We start from the raw sequence: 23,638 nt of genomic DNA, 5'->3' as shown, positions 1-23,638 counted from the left end.
TTCAATATTACCTAGGGCCTGACCAGTAAATGCTCCTGGAAACCAAGCGTTGTGGCAGTGCACCATGCCTCAGAAAATATTTCCGCAGGCAAATTGAAACAAAGAACCAGATACCGATCCCCCAGAACTGCATTGCTCCCTCCTGTGAAGTATTCCTCCATGCCTCCCTCATAAACAGGTACAGAATATGTATACAAACACATACACAGATAAGAATAGTCCAAATTTATCGTGCACTATTATGTGCCCAGTATTTTACATACATAATCTCAATTACTCATCACATCAACCCTCGGAGTAGGTACTATTTTTAGCCCCAAGATAATGAAACAGAGAGATGGAGAGTAACTTGCCCAAGATGTTGGGGACGGGTAGTGATAGAGCCAGAACTTGGGCCCAGTTTTTCTGAAATCTAGACTTGCTTTTCTATCCACTATTCCATACTACTTCTCAATGCAGTTTTTTTCTCATTTTAATATTCTTAAATTAAGTTTTACAACTGATGTGAACATTTAATATGGTAGTAATTGTTTAAATCCTCAAAAAACAAACAATTGCTATTCAAACAATGTTACCTAAGAATAGGGGAAATGGGATGGGACACAGGACACAGGACAGAGTAGAAGGTGCACATAACTGTGAGGCAGGAAACCTGGTTCTCATTTCAGCTCTGCCAGTACCAGCCATATGACCTAAGATAAACCACTTGGTCTCTCTGAGTCTCTGGTTAGAAAATGAGGGCATTGAACTAAAAGGTACTGAAATTTCATGCATGTTCTAAACTCCCACATGGAATCTAGAGCGAGTGTGTATAAGGTCATTCTCCAACCAATAGCCTGGGCTGTGCCTCAGTAGCTCAGGGAGATTAAAGGAGACACACTCAAGACCTCAGCCCCCAACTGCTGCACATTCCTCTCCATCCCAGGCCCTTTCTGCAGCTCTCTGGAAACACAGGCTGGATCCAAGGCGCCCGTTCCAGCATCACTTCTGTTTACTCCACCATCAGGATGGTGTCATTTAGCCAGAGCCATCATTCATAGTCACACCAAATGGCCCATGGAAGAAAAGTTGGTTACACTCGAAGAACAGATGACAAGTGACAGGCCCCGCTCCTGATTTTCCACAATAACAGAAGAGACCAGCAACTGCCACGGTGGTCCAACACCCGAACAAAGTACTCCCTTCCAAGCAGACTCGGTCTGCCGACATCCACTCCTCTCTGGGGACTAAAGAGCATCCCTTGTCCCCTGTGAAGCTGGGCATCCCTGTCTTTCCACGGATAATAGCGGGAGAGTCACTCACAGCAGCCCCTGCTCATCTAAGTTCTGCTGCTAAATAATTTTTATTTTGTGAATAAAAGTTAATCACTTAACTCCTTTGCATATCCAGTGCTGCCAAAGTAAGCAGAACGGGCATAGGATGGTGGTGAGAATGAGCTGAAAACCAAAAACATGAAGGGGAGGAAAAGACTATAGAAATTCTCAACCAAAAGCAGTAACTGGAGACAACTGAGCTGACTTTGCCAGTCCCCAGGCAGGTCTACACCCCTTTACTTTGGCTAATGAATTGCAAAATGAGACTGCCCCCAGTAAATGACTGGACATCTGTCTGCTGCCTATGGGATCATCAGAAGTTTCAGTGATTGCAAGCAAGAATTATCGGAATTTTTCCAGTCTGCTCTGCGGAGGTCATTCAGTTCTAATTTAAAAGTTTTACTAAAATGGACAGGTCCAGTAGTATCATTTTTTTAAAGTTTTATTGAAGTATAATTGATTTACAATGTTGTGCTAATTTCTGCTGTACAGCAAAGTGATTAGGTTATATATACATCTATATATTCTTTTTCATATTCTTTTCCTTATGGTTTATCCAATGATATTGAATATAGTTCCCTGTGCTATACAGTAGGACTTTGCTGTGTATTTGATTTATCATTTTTTTAAAGTTGAGCCATGGAAAATTGCTATTTGCCCATTTTTGACCTACAAGAGTAGAAATATCATGTGGTTCAATCTAATACTTCATGCAAGCCACTGTCCTAGGTGTTGAAAATATAAAGAGAGATAAGACACAGTCTGTCCTCGAGGGGCTGCCAAAAGAGAATCTCGTAAAGAATTAGCTGCAGATTGGGTGTGCTTGATGCTATAAGAAAGAGGTACAGAGGAAAAGGGGGGGGGTGTTGAGGTAGAAAGGCAGTGTCCTGAAGTAGACGTTCGCTCCTTCCATTAGTAGGAGTCCAGATCCAATGCAATAAGCACTAAGCCCCCCTTCCTGCCGTCTAAGCATCTGAAGACCAGACAGCAAATGCAGAATCTCCAAGCAAGTGTAAGAGCACGCTGAGTTCTGAACCCGCCAACCTTTACTGAGTCTCTTTAGCATTTGTTATTTTTATGGGTCTCTGAATGCTTCCCTTGAATATTAATTTTCCTCAATTCTTTAAGTATATATTAGTTATTACATATTTTTGATTAATATCTGATGGCCGCTTAGGCTGCTGAGAGCTCCCATAAATTTCCCAAGTGGATATCTGGCACTGGGTAAGTGTGGGAGACCCTTTGTGTCGAGCAAAGACATCAATCATTTTAAGTCTCTGACTCCACACCTTAATACCCAAAGATATATTGCTAAGAAGCCCATAACAAGTCATTAAAAATGAATATCTTGTGGCAGTTTTCATGCCTGCAGAATTCCGCAGCAAAGGGAGGGGAACTTATGATGTGGCAGAGCCCAGTTAGCTCCAGCTTACCATGATCTCTGGGCATTTTTAAAAGATTCCCTATTTCTCACTCCAGGACCAGCTACATAATTCGCGAGGTCCAGTGCAAAATGGAAATGCAGGGCCCTTGTGAAACAGTTATTAAGCATTTTGACACAGCAACAGCAGTGCATTAAAGAAGCACAGGGCCTTTCTAAGTGTGTGACTACTCGGGTCACACGGGCATGAAGCCAGCCCTGCCTCTCTGCCCTCCCCAGCGCCTCCATCTTCCTCTGTCTGGAGCTTAGTCCCTAACTGTAAGTGCTTTCGATAAAAACAACAACAATGATAGTGTGTGTGTATATATATAGTGAATATACGAATATATGTATAAAATTCATAGATGTATAGATACATGGATAATCTCCTATTGGTTCTGTTTCTCTGCAGAAACTTGACTAATACAAAGCTAATATAGGCTGAGTAACTTGCCCAGCATCTCGGAGCTGGTAAGTGGGAGAATTGTGACATGAATACAATAGATGTATACCCGGGAATGACTGAAGTGATGTTGCATGAATGTGCGAACCGGCCTTGTTAGGAAGAAAGGACTAATTCCATAAAGCAGGGCAGAAGCCCTTAAACAACTTTCGTTTGGTGCAGGGCAGAACAAGCCGAGCCGGGAAATGCAGAGGATGGCACTGTGAGCTCAGACTGATAAAAAGGTCTGGGAGGGCTTCCCTGGTGGCGCAGTGGTTGAGAATCCGCCTGCCGATGCAGGGGTCACAGGTTCGTGCCCCGGTCGGCACGACCGCGGAGCGGTTGGGCCCGTGAGCCACGGCCGCTGAGCCTGCGCGTCCGGGGCCTGTGCTCCGCAACGGGAGAGGCCACGACAGTGAGAGGCCCGCGTACCGCAAAAAAAAAAAAAAAAGAAATTCCCGGGGCCACACAGGGAACATCTTTCCTGTTCCCCTGCCTCTGGGCCCATCCACCTTCTCGTGAGCCCCAAGGAGCAACAGCATCCTTGCAAACTGAGATCTCCAGCACTGAGTGCTTCATCTTCACTGATGATATGATCCAGAGTTCCACCCGTCTTACGACTGAGAAACTATACCTCCAATCCTTCCTACTGTGCTCTAAGACTGTGTTCCCCAGGGTCCAGGTCTAGTTGTGGAGATAACCTGAGAACTGTGGAATGTAGCACGAGGCACAGCCTATCAGGCAACAGCAGTGACTGGGGACTTCTTCTCTGCCATCGCACATCCTACCATTTCTCCCACAGCCTCGTCGCCTCTCAAAAGCTCTGCATCCTTCCAGCCTCTTGCACCTTCTCATTTACTTCCCTGTATTTAGTTCTGCGGTAATTATTTAGACAAGTGGTTTTAAAACAGGGGCAATTTTACCCCGCAGGGGACATTGGGCAATGACTAGAGACAGTTTCAGTTGTCACAACTGTGAGGGTGCTACTGGCATCTAGTGTGTAGAAGCCAGGGATGCTGCTAAACATCCTACAGCGCACAGGACAGCTCTCACAACAGAGAACTATCCAGTCCAAACGTCAATAGTGCCACAGTTGATAAACCCTGATTGAGACCCAGGATGGCAAGTTTCTGCCACGAGTGCTCCTCCTCCCCACTTCCCCTCTGTCCTTTGCTGTCACATCAAGTTGATCAGGGCATTCATTCCCTCTGAGCCCAGTTCTGAGCTCAGAATCCCCTCAACACAGGGCTCCAGGCAGCCCCTAATACGTGATAGGTGCTGAAATGCAAAATCCGTACGTTAGACACTTTTGTGTTGGTCCTATTTACCTACCGATATTGTAACCCTTTTGTAGCAAAGGTCATGTTTTCTATACTTTCTAGTCCCTGATGAAGATGAAGACAGGAAATGACAGAGGGAGGAAGAGAAAAAAGGTGGGTGGGGAAGGAAGTAAAGAAAATCAAAGAGAAAAGAAGGGAAGAAGAAGGAATAGTAGTGTGAAAGAAAAAGGAATGGAAGATTGAATAAATAAAGTCCAAAACGAGGCACCACTGAGATCAATACCTCTGAAATAACTGAAGCAGCCCCTCTCCTTGAGGAGCTTATTTTGTATATGTTTTTTTTTGCTGTTATAATTTTTATTAATATTTGTATTATTCAAAATAATCCTATATATTCTTATCATGGTTCTTCCAAGTCAAAGGAGCCAACACTGTGAATTTCCCTACAGTCAAGAGGTTGACTCCCTGTCATGAGAACCTAGTCACTGTATTCTTTTCGTTGTCTCAGTTGACCCAGTCCCCCTGTAAGAATTCCCCAGTCCCTCCCAGTCCCTTCACCGCCCCCCAAGTACAGAGCTTTCTTGGGAATTGGTGAGGAAGAGCTGTCATTTTGTTGTCATTTTCCCTAAAGGCCACACAGAGTGCCCCAAAGAACTGGATTCAAGGTTCTTCCCAGGGACTTCCCTGGTGGTCCAGTGGGTACGACACCGCACACCCAATTCAGGGGGCCTGGGTTTGATCCCTGGTTGGGGAACGAGATCCCGCGTGCGTGCCGCAACTAAGAAGCCCTCATGTCACAACCGAAGATCCCACACGCTGCAACGAAGATCCCGTGTGCTGCAACTAAGACCCGGCGCAGCCAAAAATAAATAATAGATAGATAGATAAATAATTTTTTTTTAAAAAAACAGAAAAGAAAGAAAAACCTGTTACAAAAAAATAAATAAATAAAGGTTCTTCCCAAATGTCTGTCAGCCTTCATCTTGGTGTGGATTGCAGATTCAGGCAAGGACCAGCATCCTCATCATAAACGGCCAGCCGTGGTGGCTTTGAGCTAAAAGAAACTCCTACACAGTGCTGACTGTTGATGGTCTTGATGGATTCATTTTGAGTGGTTTTATAGCTTAGATCTTCAGAAGAGAGTTGACAGGCCCTTTGTGTTTAAGGGTTTATGCCATTAGAATGGCACAATCACATGTCTGTTTTGAACTTTTCCCTAACAAATGTGGAAATGTAGGCAAAATGCTCATGTATACAAAGGGCACTTCTGAGAAAATAACAAACCTTGCTATTGAGTAATCAAAGTGATCAATTTGTTGGAAAAAAACACTCTTTGAAGGCACGTATAATTTTTGGCAGCGTGTGTCTTGGGATTTTTTTTTTTTCTCCCACGAACTGCCAACTAAAAACCCAAGCACAGTTTGTGTTTCAGATGCTTCCATGCATCTCTACCAGCTGAACTCACCCTGTCTAAGGTCCAAAGCATTTGCTCAGTGCGGCTTCCTGTGCTCAGCTCCTACAGTGGCCAGACTCGCCACCCGCTTCCACTGATTTTTTTTAATGTTTTCTTTTTTCTCTTTTTTTCTTGAATGTATTCCTATTCTCAGAGTCCATCTGTTAAGTCTTTTCATTGGTGGCATATTTGAGACCCCATGCCATGCAAACTCCCACAAAGGAACCTTCTTTGTCCATTGTGAAATGAAGTGATCCCTCCTTCCTCTCTGCAAAAGAGGGCTGCTTGGATGGGATCCCAATGCCTGGAGAGAGGAGACGGAGGAGGCAGGAAGAGACCATCGTCCTCCTTGGAGTCCTACTTAGTTCCTACTACTGCCCTTTCCACAAGGTGGACGAGAATAACACAAGTGGCTGAACCTCACAGAACAACAAGCAATAGCATGCAAGTAATTCATGCAAGTTTAAAAGACTTTAGCCAAAGTGAGGACAGTGTGTAAACTCAGCATCTGCAGAGCCATGGCATTTTCTGAGAAAACTCCAGGAAAGAGGTCAAAGGACCATCACCCCCTTCACCCCTTTCCCAGTGACTTCTGAGCTGCTCGCTTCGTGCCCCTGTAATTTTCAGGCAGCCAGGCCAATTGGGGCCTGTGTGGGCAATGGCTCTGCTTTCGCTCTTCCTGAGAAAGCAAAGGCATCTTTCGTCACCTTTGCCTCCTGTAGAGAAGGGGCTGGTTCTCATGTTTTCCCCCAGCTCAATAGCTCAGGGCTTTGCTAATCTTGCTGAACACTTCAGTTTTTAGATGGTATATCAATGAGGCATTCAAACAGAGTAGTTTATACACAAAAATTCTGTCTGCTTTGTAAAAGATTATCCTTTTATAAACACTCGGCAGAAAACATAAAAGCAAATAGGGGACAGCACATAGAACAGGAAAGATGTTAGCAGGGAGATTAATACTGAATGGGTCGAAATGAATGGCGCTTACTAAAACGAGGTCCAGATACTTTGGCTGCAGTGAAACATAAATAATGGGAATGACACATCGTTTATTCGGGATAATGAGTTGATCCAAAGTAGAGGCCTAGGACAAGAGATTAAAGATTAAATATCCATCTCCTGATGAATATCAGTAGCCAACTTTAACCTTTTCCTTCCAAAAGTACAATTTTACTGTAACAAGTATACATGCTTATGCTACAGCACAGAAATAGGATTTTTAAAAAACCACAAATACCATCTGAATCACTTTCTGATCCTGGTGGAAAACATTGTTTCATGTTGCAAGACAGGAAGTGCAGTTTTGTTTTGTTTTGTTTTCCTAGTCTATAGCCCCTGGAAAGTGATTGAAAGAAAAGTTTTCCCCTCAATACTCTGCATTGGAGGAATCTAGTTTAGGGACTCTGCTTACAGTTCCTCATTCATCCATTTAACAAGAAAGTTTTTCAAGACAAAAAGGAAAGTGAGACTCTGGCACAACCCCATATGGATTTCACGTGGCCAGTGAGCGCCATAGAATGACAGCAGGAGACGAGCCTTAGAAATCATCTCATCCTGACTTACCATCCCGTCGGGGAGGAAAAGGAGGCTGGCAGCCAGGGCGTGTCCCAGCCAGGTCCCACCGCCAGTTAGAAGCAGATCCGGGACTAGGATGGGGCCTTCTGTCTCCCAGCCCCCCTCTCTCCACTGCACCCTGCTGCCTCTTTATTCCCTCAAGTTGGAAATAATGACCAAAGCAGCTAGCTGGAAGTGCCAGCACCCACATGCTAAATTAAAGCCCTGAATTCATGAAAAACTTAGAATATTGGAAGCTCTGAATAAATAAGGGTTGGAAACAAAAAAAGGGGCTGGGAGGAGTTGTAGCAGTGGGAGAAAATATAGAAGAGAAGGGTTCAAAAGGAACGAACAGCAATCGCAGATGCCTGCGACGCCAGCCGCAGACCCTGCCACCTGGGGAACGATTTTGGAACGGTCCATTAGTGGCCCTTCCCTCTCAAGGGGCAAGAAGAAATCAGGTGGTTTGCCCATTTCTGGCAGCCAAGTAGTTGCCCACTGTTCACAAGCCAAGACCGGGAGAGTGGCTCTGTGGCTGGTAGATACCAGTGGAACGAGGAGAGCAACAAGATTCGACTGTGGCATTAGAAAAACAAAAACCAAAACAAAAATCCAGCCTACCAACCAGGCTGGAGCAGGAAACCATCGCAGGTTAATTCCACAGCCGCTCACCTACAGAGAGCAAGGTCAGAATTTGGCTGGTGTTCCATGTGATATCAGCGTGGTGGTTTCAGTCTATGCTCTAGGGAACATTTGTCTCGGTGCCAAACCAACATGCATGCGTGGTTGGCAGGCTGTCCTCCAGGCCAGGGATGAGGAGCTGTGGAAGTGTATCCATTTTCACTTTGCAAGTATCTGCATGCCAACGCCTCACCACTGCTATTCTTTGGACAAAGAGGGGAATTTATGCTTGAGAGGGAGGCTGTTTTCAGGTATTTTACTTCACATGGGGGTGGTGAAGCCAGAAATTCTAATCCTTCCATCCTCTCTCCTTGGGCAAATCCTCTGAAGTTCATCGTTTTGTCAGAGATGAAAATAATTGAACCACTTCCTAGATAAGAAAGATATTACTGGGACCACCTGCCAGATCTTCTTAGCAGGAAAGAATTTTTTGTGATTACCATGTATCTCATAGGTTTCCACTTAGAAGGGGTAACCAAGAGAAAAGGCAAGGTATTCACAGAACATGAAACTGCCATTTTGAAAAAGAAAGGATATATTAAATAGAGAGCTTTAAAAAGGGGTTCAGAAAGGGAGACCATCATAAATTCAATCCTTGTTTGAGCATTGAGCATGCTCAGTACTACAGACTCAGAAAAGAACCTCACCACCCAGCCTCCCTAAGTTGAAAAGGTACCCAAAAGGAAGCCCGGTAATAAGCAGACACATTTAATATTTTTATCAAGTGATACAAGATACTGAGGCACACGTAATAATGGAAATAAGAAGAGGGTAGCTACATGGAGAAAGATGGTAGAAGGGCTTCCCAAATGAGGCATCATGTTTTCATTGAATCTTTTCAGTGATGTCCAGTCCCAGTTGAGGTGATTGTCAGCAATAAGGAGTAAAAGACCAGATGTGGCACTGTGCTAGAGATGATGTTACACAGCATCAGAAAGATGATGCTACGTAGACCTTGGACCCATCCACAAAGGATTTCCAGTTAAATATTCCCAGTACTTAAAGATGCAACCCACACTTTTCCAGGTGTTCCTGACATTCTTTTGTGGATGGAGCCTATTAGTAGATCCAACCATGAAAAGGCTGCAGCCTCCAAAAAGGAGATCATTGCATCTTTACCTCCCCAGAGACAATTTAGTGATTTGTAAAAGCAAATATGTTTCCCTCAGTTTAATGGCCTGGTGGTGAATTGGGCCTGGGAATGTCTCTCAAACTGGCATTTGAAAACATTGATCTAGGGCATTTCCTGGCGGCCCAGCGGTTAGGACTCTGTGCTCCCAATGTCGAGGGCCCGGGTTTGATTCCTGGTTGAGGAACTGAGATCCTGCAAGCTACAGTGTGCAAACACTGGTCTACTAGCAAATAGCTATAGAGGAACTCCCTAAATTGGTTCTTTTTCTCAGATTATCAGATTCTTAGCACACTGCATCGTCATTTTCATAGCTCCCAAATGACGTGCCTACATGGTTATGAGATTACGTTTGTCCTTAAGGCCAAAGCTGCTGATAACCACAGGGATCTTAACAGAACAAATTACCATTTTCCCCAAATATTTTCACTGAAAAATAAATCAATATTTTCATAGGTTAGTGGGTACAGTGAGAAAGAAAAAAAATTCCCTTTTTATGGCTAAGACAAGTAGTGAGTTCTGGAGGGCTCTGACATGTTTCCCCAATTCTGGTCCTGCCTCTAAGATTGGTTCGTAGGTCAGAGCAAAGTTAATTTTTTTTTACAAATCTACAAAGGTAACTTAGTACCTTTAGTGCATGTTCTTCAGACTTGGACTTACAACTCCAGAGCACTCAAGTCTATATTTGTGTGAGGCCAGCTAAGTTTGATCCCCATTAACTTGTTAGCTCTATACATTCTTTACAACTTGGACAGACTCAGGCATCACACAGTCCAAGACCTTAATGTCTGCTTGATGGAGAAGCAGAAGTAAGAACTGAAGGAGGCAGGGCCAAGACAGGTCTCACCAGGTTAACAGCAGCAGAAGTCTCCAAACAGGGAAGACATTCTGCCTGCCATGACAATTGCTCTTCCTGCGTCAGGTTCTCGTCTTATTAGTTCTCAGCCTAGGAGTCTAGTAGTTGTTTCAGAGTCACCTGGGGAGCTTTTAAAGAATACCCATGGGACTTCCCTGGTGGGGCAGTGGTTAAGAATCCACCTGCCAATGCAGGGGACACGGGTTCGAGCCCTGGTCTGGGAAGATCCCACATGCCGCGAGCAACTAAGCCCGTGCGCCACAACTACTGAGCCTGCGCTCTATAGCCTCCAAGCCACAACTACTGAGCTCGCGTGCCACAACTACTGAGCCCACGTGCCACAACTACTGAAGCCCATGTGCCTAGAGCCCATGCTCTGCAACACAAGAAGCCACCGCAATGAGAAGCTCGCGCACCGCAACAAAGAGTAGTCCCCGCTTGCCGCAAATAGAGAAAGCCCACGCACAGCAACGAAGACCCAGCACAGCCAAAAAATAAATAAATAAATTTATAAAAAAATAAGATTAAAAAAATAAAGAATACCCATGCCCAAGCCTCAAACGGAGATTCTGATTTAAGTGATCTAAGGTGGAACACGGGCGATGCATATTTAAAACTTCTTCCTGGACTTCTAATGCAGTTCAGAGTGGTGGCCTGAATAATGGTTCCCAAAGATATTGGGTCCTAATCCCTGAAACCTGTAGATGTTACTTTGCATGGCAAAAAAGGATTTTGCAGTTGGGATTAAGGTTCTTGAGATGGGGAGAATATCTTGCGTTATTCAGGTGGGTTCTAAATACAGTCACAATTGTCCTTATACAAGAGAGGCAGAGGAAGATTTGACACACACAGTGGAAAAGGTGACATGAAGGTGGAGAAGAGAGAGATCTGAAGATCTGGAGTGATGTGGCCATAAGCCAAGGAAGGCCGGCAGCCACCAAAAGCTGGAACAGCAAGGAATGGATTCTCTCCTGGAGCCTCTGGAAGGAGCACTGCCAACAGCTGGATTTCAGCCCAGTGATACTATTTTGTACTTCTGTTCTCCAGATCTATGAGAAAGTAAGTTCTGTTGTTTTAGGCCCTAAGTTTGTGGTGATTAGTTATGGCAGCCACCGGAAACTAATATGGCCAGGGTTGGCAATCAGTGCTCTAGTCTTACTGACCGCTATTAAAATCATCAAAAAGGCCAAGCTCAGTGCTACCTCTGAGCCCTTTCACCTGTTTTTTTCTCATTGTGGAGCACTCTTTCCCTTCGCGTCACTTGGCTGACTGCAGGAGGCCTTTCCTGACCTCTGACCCAAAGCAAATTAGATCCTGCCTGGTATTTCCTTTAAGAATTTTGTTCTCATCCTTCAGAGCACTTATCACAGTTTGTAATTAGATATTTGTTTGTCTTGTTATTTGTTTAATGTCTTTCTTCCCCACTAGAACATAAACTCTCTGAGAACAAAGGTTACACCTTTTTGTTCACCACTACATTTTCAGCACCTAATATGGGGGCAGACACATAGTAAGTGATTGATAGAAATGTATAAAAACAAATAATGAATGAATGATACTCATGGTATACAAGACCTAACCCCAGATAACAGCTAGTTATGTGAGATCAGGATCTATCTCCTGGGAGAGAGAATGGCAAGATCTAGGAAGGAAACCTGGGCCCCAAATCAAAGGGCCACAGTCCTAACAGCAGCCCAGACTCTGTGGGAGAACTGAATAATGAGGGAGGTTATGTGCAAGGGTTTAGTATGTACACATTTTGTTCTTGATTTGAGCAGACAAACACAGTTCCAGACTGTACTGGCTATATGTCATGAGGATCTTGATACAGTACCAGGTTTGACTAGTATCAGCTCAAGAAGTAAACAGGGAAAATCAAGCAGGTAGAACGACCTGAAGACTGCATCAAGGCCTGCCTGGAAAACTGTAGGCTCTGACAAATATTCAAATTAGACAAGTTACATCTATCCCTCCATCTGATACAAGATAGGACACTGGTTGAAATCCGTCAGTCTTCAGGGGTTTTAGTAGGCTCCCACTGTCCCAAGTCAGGTACAATCTATTTTGTTGTATTTGTGTAGCATCGGCTTTACTAAACCACTTGAGCAAATCCAGAAAAGCAAGTACAATCCATTACACTGTTCCTTTTTGACTGCCTATTCCAACCGTAGTAAACAGACCCCAAAGGCAAAAGTGATTGACTGGACAGTGCTTTTCAGGGTCAGTAACCAAGATGGTTCTCTCATCAGAACCCCCCAGGGAGGCTCACTCACTTGGTTGCCAGAGAAATACAACTGTGAAAATCTAGGAATTCTAGGATTAGGAGAGAAATTAAGCAGAACTAAAATCCCCACCTTCAGCCAAAAAGCTAGAATGGTCAGGTAAGGGAAGAAGAGGCTTGGTAAAGTAGTAATACTCAAAGGGGGATTTCAGTTAGATTCTTTGGTTGCAAGTAGCAAACTTACTCAAGCCGGAAAAAGATGATGTCTCTTGTTTTGATATGGTTTTACTCCTCCAATTTGACCTCAAGAACATGTTGATTTTGTATTTGTAAATGTAAGCATTTTAATCAGAGTAGCACCAACATCAGTAAATTTTCACTGAGAAGCAATTTTCTAGAGCAAACTCTATTGGTTCTGTGTATCTCTGGTTTTTAACAGTTTCATTATGATGTACTTAATTGTAGTTTTCTTTGTATTTATCCTGCTTGGGGTTTGCTGAGCCTCCTGAATCTATGCTATGGGTTGATGTCTTTCATCAGATTTTAGAAAGTACTTGACAGTTATCTCTTCAAATATTGCTGCTTCCCCAATGTCTCTCTCCTATCCCTCTGGGACTCCAATAGCACATATATTAGAACATTTGACTATGTCACATATATCTCTTCTATTTTGTTCAGTTATTTATTTATTTATTTATTTATTTATTTATTTATTTATTTATTTATTTATTTATTTATTTATTTATTTATTTATTTATTTATTTATTTATTTATTTATTTATTTATTTATTTATTTATTTATTTATTTATTTATTTATTTATTTATTTATTTATTTATTTATTTATTTATTTATTTATTTATTTATTTATTTATTTATTTATTTATTTATTTATTTATTTATTTATTTATTTATTTATTTATTTATTTATTTAGCACGAACCCGTGTCCCCTGCATCGGCAGGCGGGTTCTCAACCACTGCGCCACCAGGGAAGCCCTGTTCAGTTCTTTTGATTTTCTTTTTCTTTCTATGATTCCGTTTATCTGTTTTCTTTGCGTATACTAATCCTATCTTCTGCTGCATCCAGTATGCTATTAAACCTACCCAATGGGTTCTTAATATCAGATGTAATATTTTTAGGTTATAGAATATCTGATTGATTCTTTCATATAGATTCAAATTCTCAGTTGGTCCTCTCTACCTTTTCATCTCTTTTGTTATCATTTCCTCCATTCTCTTCAACATATTTATAATAGTTATTTTAAAGCTTTTGAACTAACTCCAACATTTGGATCATCTATGGGCTTGTTTCTATTGCTTGCTTTTTCTCTTGATTGTTAGTCATGTTTTTCTACTTCTTTACACACCTCATACTATTTTACTGTATAGTGAACATCACATGTAAAGAGTCTTAGAGATTTGAAGTCTTTATTATTTCCCCCAAGCACACGCTTTCCTCTAAAAGGAAGATGGAGAGAGGGACTGATTACCACCATCCAATGAGGAATTGAGCTGACTTAGAACTAGACTGAAGCTTCATTTATAAACAATCCACCTCTGTTTTCGAATATCTCAAGAACAGTGTTTGCTGTATGCCCTTCCATCTAGAGAGTTTCCCAAGCACTTGAAGCAGTGAGACACTTCACTCTACTTTCCTAGCCTAGCCTCGCAGGCTCTTGGGTAACCCCAGCACTCAGCAAATGTCCCTTGGGAAAGCTGGCTAAAACATTTAGAGCTCTTCTAGAACCCAGCTTATCAATTTCCTCTGCAGGTTTGTCTTCCCTAGTACAGTCCTAACATCTAAGCCAAGGCTGACTGACCCTCAGCCTGTGACCATATTTGCAATTGTCCCCAGGAAAGAAAACAGCCAATAATCTCAGCTAAACTTAAAAAGGAACTTCCCTCTGGAATTTTAATTGATCTAATACTTTTGGCTTCCTAGTTCTCCAATGTCTTTAAAAATATAATTTTTGTAATGTATCCCATTTTTTCTAGTTGCTACAGCAGGAGCCAATAGCCTGCCACAACATACTACTCAAAATTAATTCCACAAATAATTTTTATATAGAATAGGCAAACTTTTCCCAGTATTCTTCTATTTTGTTCTTATTTTATTGACATGATTTTTATCTAGTTCAATTTTTTCTATGCCAATTTGCAACCAAGGTTTGATTTATTGCTCAGTATTTTTGACCATATGAAATTACATAATTCACTACATCTGCCATCGTGAGTTTCATCTGTGACCATGGTTTCTACCAAGTTTAATTTTGCCCATTCAAATTTTGCAGCTTTAAACTTAGTCGAGAAGGCTCCATTCTTCAGTCAAGCTTTAGGCGCTAATATACTTTACCAAGTACAGTGTTAGATATTGTAATTTTCATTTTGTATTATTTTTACCAGCAGTATCCATTGTAAACTCAATAAAAGACTGATGTCATGCACTTAAGTCTTATTTAATCTCTAAGAAAATTGTGTGAAATTCTCAGATATTCCAGAATTTTTCAGCATCCTGAATTGGTCTATTGCATTTCTAACAAATTTCTTCTACAAGTCTTTAATCTATATAGTGCCTAGCGTTGGCACTGCAAAGAGCAAAATGATGAAATTGAAGTGGGCTTGTGATAGCAAGATCAGCATGTGTTGCGTCATGGTTGGAACAGAAAGACCCTGGGGACTGAAACAGCTCTTCAGGACTGGGAGATGACTCCATCTCAACTTGCTTTGCCCTTACTTCTCTCTATGCCTCTGCTCTTGCCTCCTTTCTCTACAAAAAGCTTCCTATGATTAATCATGATTGTTCTACTGCCTTATAACTTCAGCTCTCCTGGAGTCCTTTATGGCTGACCTGGTCCCTCTTTCTGTATTATGACCTCTCTGTTTAATCCCCTCACCTTTTTTGATATGATGTCTGGGTTCAAATCCCTGAGAGAAGGAATGTGACTAGCCCAATGTGACTAGTTACAGGGATACAAGTTCAGGGAGGGAATCTTGCTCAGGAATCTCTCTAAACCAGTATTTCTCAGTGTGATCTGCAGATCACCTTCAGGTCTGAGAATCACTTTCTACATTCCACAGCCCTAGGTCTTTCCCCTGGGTTATGCTTCCCTCAACCATAGGGAAACCAGGCAAGAGGCTGCCCAGTCTCCCTGCAGCCTTTCCCACCCTGGACCCCAGGAAATCATCCTGGTGTAGCTGAAAAAGCTCCAACGTCAAATCAGTCTGGGTTCAAACCCCCAGTTCCATTGCCTATAAACTGATCCTGGGAGAATTCCTAAATTCTGAGTCTTAATTTCCTTATCTTTAAAGTGAGAGAATTATATCTGTTTTACAGAAAGAAAGTACATGATATACATAAAAAAGAGCCTGGCACAGAAAAAGTGCTCAACAAATATTTGTTCCTTCTCTTCTGAGGGCAAGTCTGTGGTGTCATCTTCATACACAGGGAGGATGGCACAGTAATAGTGTATGGCTGCAATCAAGCAAAACACATGAGATGAACCCGGGAAATAAATGAATGGATTTGCCAGCAAGAAACATTGTTATTTTATCTCCCTGCCAAGGCTGATTTTCCCAGAGATAATGCATTTCTTTGGATAATTCAGCAACCACTCAATCCAGATATAGTCTCTCAGGCAGGCAACATGTTTACAGTCAAAATACTCACTTCCACTTCAAGTTTCCAATCCCCTGCTGCTACTTTCTGCAAACTTAATTAATTAGTTGCAGCTAACATTTGTTCAACCTCATGCAGCAATGGGAGGCTGAAGGAAACGGGCTCTCATAAATTAAAAACATTTCAAAACATTGTCTTCTCCCAAGAAAACATTTCTTTTTTTTTTTAAATTAACACTCCATTTGGATAACTTTAAGGTTTCAAAAGAAAACAAACAAGGGAGTTCCAATTAATGTTGAGTGTCTTTAACTATTTCACTGCCATTGATCTATGTTACCTAAGCAATGTCATCCCCTTAATAGATATGCAACAGCTCCTATACATATCTCCTTTGTGATATTTAGGCTATTATATCACATATGGTCCTGGTGTGAAAATGCCTGCCACACACTCCATCAGTCAGCAGATTAAGAGATGTCTAAACCCTAAGTGATAATGTTGCCTTAGAAAATTAAAAGCTTAGCTGCCATATTGAAGGCAATGATGTGTAGCAAGAGGGCACGGTAATATTTTATTTTTCTTATTGATTTGGTTGTTTCGCTACCAAGACATAATAACATTGCCTAAGATTAAATTATAGGAAGAGTGGCTAGGAAATGGCCCTGCAAGCAAACATCACCTCATTCCACAGATTAATCCAAGGGGTTCAGATTGGGACATTCTGATCTGTTGGCTTGGTTAAGAGCTACCCGTTTAGTATGTATAATCTGTTGGGGAAAGTTCCTTCTAAGACCGATGAGTATGAGATAGTGTCCCAATTGCTGCTTTATCACTACCTGCCATCATTTTTATATAGTGTCTCCTTATCTAAAAAGGATCCATAGTACCCACTCTGTCTATAGCTCATGATTGGTGAGGTACTCTGTGCAGTTCTACACAAACGTATATTGTTGCTTTTGTTGTTACTGTTGTTGTGAATAACAGTACAAAGAGCATTGAACCTGGAACTGTGACCTGAGTCCTAATCACAGTTCTGCTCATAAAAGGATGGAGTTACTGCCTTGGGAGGACAAAAGAAAGCACAGTCAGGGTGGTGAAAATGACATGGTATGCACAGTGATGGGCAGAAGACCCAGTATTTGGGGATGCTTCTACAAACTCTCTAAGGCTGCTAGAATGGCCACGACTGTGTCGAATTATCAGCTGATTTCTTTTTAGTTTACTGCAGTGTATTTTCGTCTTTTCATTTGTGCTGATAATAATTCTAACATTCAAAAACATATCACAAACACAGTTTGAGCATCATTCCTTAAATCTTGGAAGTGTAAGAGAACAAAGGGAAAACTTAAGAATGCAGAAACTAAACCCCCCAACCACTAACTCAGTACCTGTAGCTTAGAAATGTGAGGATATGACCATTTTCAGAGATTCCTGTCAACAGTGATGTTGATTATGGGCACTAGAAAACTAATCAGAGCTACCATAACAATAGAAAAGCCTTGGTTTGACTTTGTGCAAATAATACCAATAGTTATTTATGTAAAAATAGCTCCACTTGTTCCTAACTATAATAGGCATGGCAATTGGCATCATATTTAATATATCAGATTATTTTATTGTAATTTTATTGGATTTTGCTCAGTTTGAACAATGTCTAGCTCTTGTGTGTGTGTGTGTTCAAATACATATATATATAGAGAGAGAGAGATATATCAAATCTCTCTATATATACACATATATAATATATATTCATTATATATTTTTATATATTATTCAAATATAGAGAGATAAAGATCTAGAGATATAATATCATCTCTCCGTCTCTCTCCATATATATGTGTGTGGGTGAGTGTAGCTGAACAAGAATACACACACACACACATACACACACACAGAAAGAAAGAGAAAGAAATAGGCAGAGACAGAGAACAAATAAATGATTGCCCGTGTGTTGTCAACAGCCCTTCCCTTCACAAAAATAACCCAGATTTTGTTGGGGATGGTAATATGTCCAACTGAAAAACCAGTATTTGCAGTATTGCTTGCAAACAGGAGTGGCTCTATATCTAACTGCTGACCAACAAAATAGAAGCAGAACTTGTGGGCTTGGAGCTTCCGGGGAAGCAGGTTAAATGTAGGGCTGATGAGGTTGGCAAGCCCTCTCGCCCCTTGCCTTCCCTCTTCTCTCTGTCTGCAGCACAGATACTACATTGATGAGGATCTGCCAGCTTGTGATTCTGAAATGACAAATCCATGCTAAGGATGGGCCAGTGGAAAGGTTGAGGGAGGCTGGGTCTTTGCACTTATCAAGATGTGCCAAACCAGCTTTGGATTACCTGTCTCCATACTTCTCATATATGAGAAAAATCAAACTCCTAATTTTTTACAGCCACTGTTTAGGAGCTTATGTTTTCAGTAGTTAAATATAATTCTTAACTGAGGCAAGAGGAACATCAATCCTTACCCTGAAGGCATTTATAGTTTTACTGACAAAACAAGATAGGTATTCATGTTTGACCTGATTAAACAAGAACATAGACACGTATATGATTGAGTGCTTTACAAATAACACAAGCTTTAAATGCTCCAGGACTTCAAAAAAGAGAAGCGTATGAACTGGAGTTTCTGCAAAACATCTTCATGTGGAAAGGTCCTGAGCTGGCCCTAACACACAGAGAAATGCTAATAATTAGAGATTTAGGGAATGGGTTCCAGGCATGGAGAATAACAAGAATTTAGACACAAAGACAAAAAATAAAATAAAAAGCATAGTTTGCTGACTGACTGGACCAGGAGGAGGGGCACAGACTATGGGGTAGCTGAAGATGAATTTGAATAGGTAGCATGGGGCTGGGTGACAGCAACCCTGAAAATCAGGCTGTGGAATCTGGTTTTACAGGCAGTGTGTAGCTGTTACTCAACAATTTTTTTCCTGGCCTTTTGGCTACTCACTAGTCCCATGTTTATAATTGCTTATAAGATAGTCCCACTGGACATCCCAATTGATCCCAAATATAACCTGTCTAAAAATAGAACTCATAATTTTCCTTCATCAAGAGATCAGTGGTGTTATCAATCATCCAGCCATCCAGGATAGAAATTCTGGAGTTATCTTTTACTTATTTTTCTTCTCCCAACCCCTGTAACCAATGCCACCTCGTCTCATCCCTCCTTCTTTCAAAATTTCTTTCGAGATCATTTTTCTCTATCCATTTCTACCATCACCACCTGGGGTTTTCTTTTAACCGTGTCTCCTGAAAGAGCCCCTCACAAATCTCTCCCTCCTGACAGCCTCTCCTTGCTGTAGTCATCCTATAAATCACTGCCAGAAAAATCTTCCTAAATTACTATTTAAATCCTATTAGCCCACCCCCACCCTATACTTCAAAGCCTAAATTCCTCTGCTGAGCTCACAGGACCGTTCAGATTATTACCACTAAACCAATCTACCCTATTTCCCACTACACCAGAACCTGCGACCAGTGCTGCTGTCATCTGGACCTCCTCAAAGGACCTACCCACTCTACACTCATTCCTAGCTCCCACTCACTTAGAATGCCCACTGTTTTCCTTTTGGGTTGTCTAAATGCTAGTTATTCTTAAGACTCAGCAAACTAACCTCTTCCTCAAAGGTTATTTCAATCAACATTGATCTTCCCTTTTCTAAACTCCCAGCCCATTTACAGTTTATAGCACATAACGCATTATTTCTAATGGTTCATGTGTTTCAAGTTTGCCAGACTAAATTGTAAAGGAGTGTAAGATATCTGGAAAGCTGAAACATTTGCCATCAACTCACAGGGTTGAGGGACCCCTGTGCAATGCATCTTTACTGCTCCCCCTATGGAAGTCTTCAGTCTCTGCCAGAGAAAATCCAACTATATATACTTTTCAATAGAGCAGATATTCAACAAATATCTGTTCAATTAATAACTTATAGAACTTTTCTAATACTATATTAGGCCAATAAATACTTGCTGATCATTTGATGACAATTAACTGATTGAGGTTTACAAGTGATGACACCATGAACATATGCTTTAGAGAGATTAGTTATTCTTGTTTTCCGTATCCATGAATACTGACTCTGCCATGAGAGTTTTAGATACTAAAGCCAGTATAGTTTACATTAATTATAAAAACTAAAAGAAGTTCCATTGTTATGTAGAATTTATTATGGCTTAATGACCACTGATTTTAGTTTGGTTAATCCCCCATTTGTGGACAAGTTTACCTTGAATTGCTGGACAACTAACTATGCCATTGTTCAAAAGGCAGTAATTATTTCTAGCTGAAAACTGAGAGGTATGGAACCGAACCAGCTGTGCCCATCCAAAATTCCTAATGAGCTCTGAAAACCTACAATGTCCTTTTGAAGGGGAAAGTGTAGTTTCCCCTTCTGATTCAAAGGAAATAATTCCATTGGCAGGCACGAAGAGATTACCTATTTAAAAGTTATTTTGAGTGACTTCCCTGGTGGTCCAGTGGTTAAGAATCCGCCTTCCAAGGCAGGGGATGCGGGTTCGATCCCTGGTCGGGGAACTAAGATCCCACATGCTGTGTGGCAACTAAGCCCACACGCTACAACTACTGAGCCCGTGCGCTCTGGAGCCCGTGGGCCACAACTAGAGAGAAGCCCAGGCACCACAATGAAGGATCCCGCGTGCCGCAATGAAGATCTCACATGCCACAGCTAAAACCTGATGCAGCCAAATATAAATAAATAAATATTTTTTTTTAAAAGTGATTTTGAGCAAGAAGAATTGTATCCTTAAAGAAACAATTTATTATCTTATAAATAATTGATAACTTTGCTAATTTCTCAAAAACAAGAAAACCAAACTTTCAATCAATACATACATATCCTTGAAAATGTATTGTTACTAAGTCAACTACATTGCTTTGTTTTAGCAGGTCATATGATACTCAGAAAAAAACCCCTAGATAATGTGTTTTTAAAATTTTCCTTTCATCTTGACATCACTAAATGATTGGGAGTATTCACTACTAAGTTCTTTAATGACAATATCCTTTCTCTTACAAATGGCTTTGAAGTCTTCTACGCCTATTGCAAGTATTTGGATACTTCCCCAGCAAGGGTGGGCAGGAAGCCAACACAAGCCACCAGGTGCCAATATTACACCTGACAAATTAGCCACACGACTGGAAAAGGGTGGGTCCATCCTCCTGTTAGAGGTTCATTTCCTCTCATTTTCCCATGAACAGGAAGTCATTGGAATGGGGAAAAAAGGCTTTCCTTAAAGACCCATATGACCAAAAGTCTGAACTTGTTAACTCCTTGTTAACAAAACAATTTGGAAGCAAGTTCAAACTAATCACAAGACTTTATTTACATTGACTTGTTTAACCCCACTTATGGCTTGGGTTCCAGGATGCTGTGATTTCGTTAATGCACGGAGTGTTCATGAAGCAGGTGAGAAGTGCCCTTGGATGTCACATGGAATAATTACAACTGACAGAGGAGGCAGATCTACCACAGCCCTTGCACAAAGCTCAGGAACCCAAAGATTGAAGAGGTCTTGATAAGATTTGACCAAGACCACAGGGAGCCAGAACCCTATTTAATTGACCCAATTCAACAAGATTGATTGAAGAATTTAATCAGAGTTGACTGAGATTCCATAAAATACTGCACTATGTTCATATAATATTCAATTCAATTACACCCCATGAACTAATGACTTGTAACTGCCTCCTAAAGATCAGTTATTCAGCTTGATGAGTGTTAAATAAGGCATAATAAAAGGAATGTTTTCCAGCTGAAAAGTAATACAAAGAATAGAGAGATGTATACTTATACTCATCTTAGTACTATTCCAAGAGACAGTAACTATACAAGATAATGGCATGCATTTGTGATGCATAAATAATTTTTAATAATTATTAAAATATATTTATATACAAATGTTTTTTTAAAGGCATTACCAAAGTGACATAGTACAATGTATGATATTCTATAACTTGCTTCCTCCACCTAACAACATATTACCAACATCTATCCTTGACAGTCTATACAGTCATTCATTTTAACTGATATAGCCAATCAACTCCCTTACTTTTTGCCAATCTGATACGTAGAAAATGGCAACTCACGTTCTCTTATTGTACATTTCTTTTACCACTAATGAGATTGAGCATATTTTTCAAATATTTCTTAGCCATTTGCATTTTCTGCTAAGAATTGCTTATTTTATATCCTTAGCCCATTTTGAGTTATTTATATTTTTCTCATTCACTTGATGGATAGCAACTCTTTTTTCAGTAATGTATAATTCAAATATTTTGTCCCATTCTGCCATTTGTCTTTTAACTTTGTTTACGATTTTTTAAAATAAAATCAACTCTGTTAGCTTTTCTTAATGGCCTCTGGATTTCCCATTTTATTTACAAAGACCTTCTCACCCAAGAATATTTTTTTTAAAAGACTCATGCATATTTCCTTCCAATACTTGTATGGATTTGATTTTTATGTTTAGAGCTTTATTCCATCTGGAATTTACTTTTGTGTATGTTATGAGTCCAGATGGAGAGCCAGTTGTCCCAGTACCATTTCCTGGACAGTCTACTCTTTAGCTACTGATCGGAAATGTCTCCATAATATCTGTTAAATTCCCCTATATTCTTAGGTCTGTTTCTGGACTCTAATCGTTTTGGTTATTTTATTTCTCTATCACTAAACTTGTGTATTGCTTCAGATGAATACATAGTTTGTTTTGATAACTACTAGGGTAAGTCCCCATTCCTTCTAACTCTTTGTTTTACACGGCTACTGTCAGGCACTGCTCTTCCAGATGATTTTTAGAATAAGCTGCTCAAACCCCATTAAAAATCCCATTGGAAATGGGACTGCATTTCAATTTATGAAAAAACGGAGTGAAATTTTACATTTTAAATGCATCTGATTTAAAGCTCAAAGTTTCATAAAATAAAATTGAGTACAATACTTTTAAAGATTAAACCATTACAAATAAATGAGATGTTTTGTTATTATTCTTGTTATATCACATCAAGAGTTTCAGGGAATAAATAGAAACACTTCCTTTGGACTGGCTAGTCAAAAGCATAGTGTATGTTATGAGGACATAGAGATGTATGTGGCATGGCCCCTGTCCTTGGAAACTTACAACCAAGTTAACTAGATAAGACATACATACATACACATGTCAAGGCATATTGATATACACAGTATACATGTTGATATAAGGCAGCTTATATTAAGAAGCAAATGAGTTACTATAGACAATAAGAGTTTAAAGGCAGGAGCTTCACAGTAGGGAGAGTTTAGAGGCTCTCTCTCACTCTTGCTTTCATTTTACAGAAGAGAACGTTAAGACCTAGTCCGGTTGAGTCATCGAGCTAATTGGTAACAGAAAGCATCAGGTCTGTTGATGCCTATTCCAGTAACTTGTCCACTGCAACAGGCTGTCACCCTTTTATACATTTATTTGGAGACCATTTTAGAATGGTCTAGAAATCTGTATCTGTGAAGCAGAAGAATCCCTTGGAAAACTCACATTTATAACTATGTCAATACCCACAAACTAGTTTCCCCAAATCAGTTAAAAATAAAAAGGTTGCGTTCAAACCATTCTATTACAGGGCTTTCTTTTGATCGGTATGACATCAAATAACAGATATTAATGATGTTTCAC

The sequence above is a fragment of the Physeter macrocephalus genome, chromosome 4, assembly GCF_002837175.3.
Source record: "Physeter macrocephalus isolate SW-GA chromosome 4, ASM283717v5, whole genome shotgun sequence".
In the NCBI taxonomy this organism is placed as follows: domain Eukaryota; kingdom Metazoa; phylum Chordata; class Mammalia; order Artiodactyla; family Physeteridae; genus Physeter; species Physeter macrocephalus.
This window is presented reverse-complemented; position numbering follows the sequence as displayed.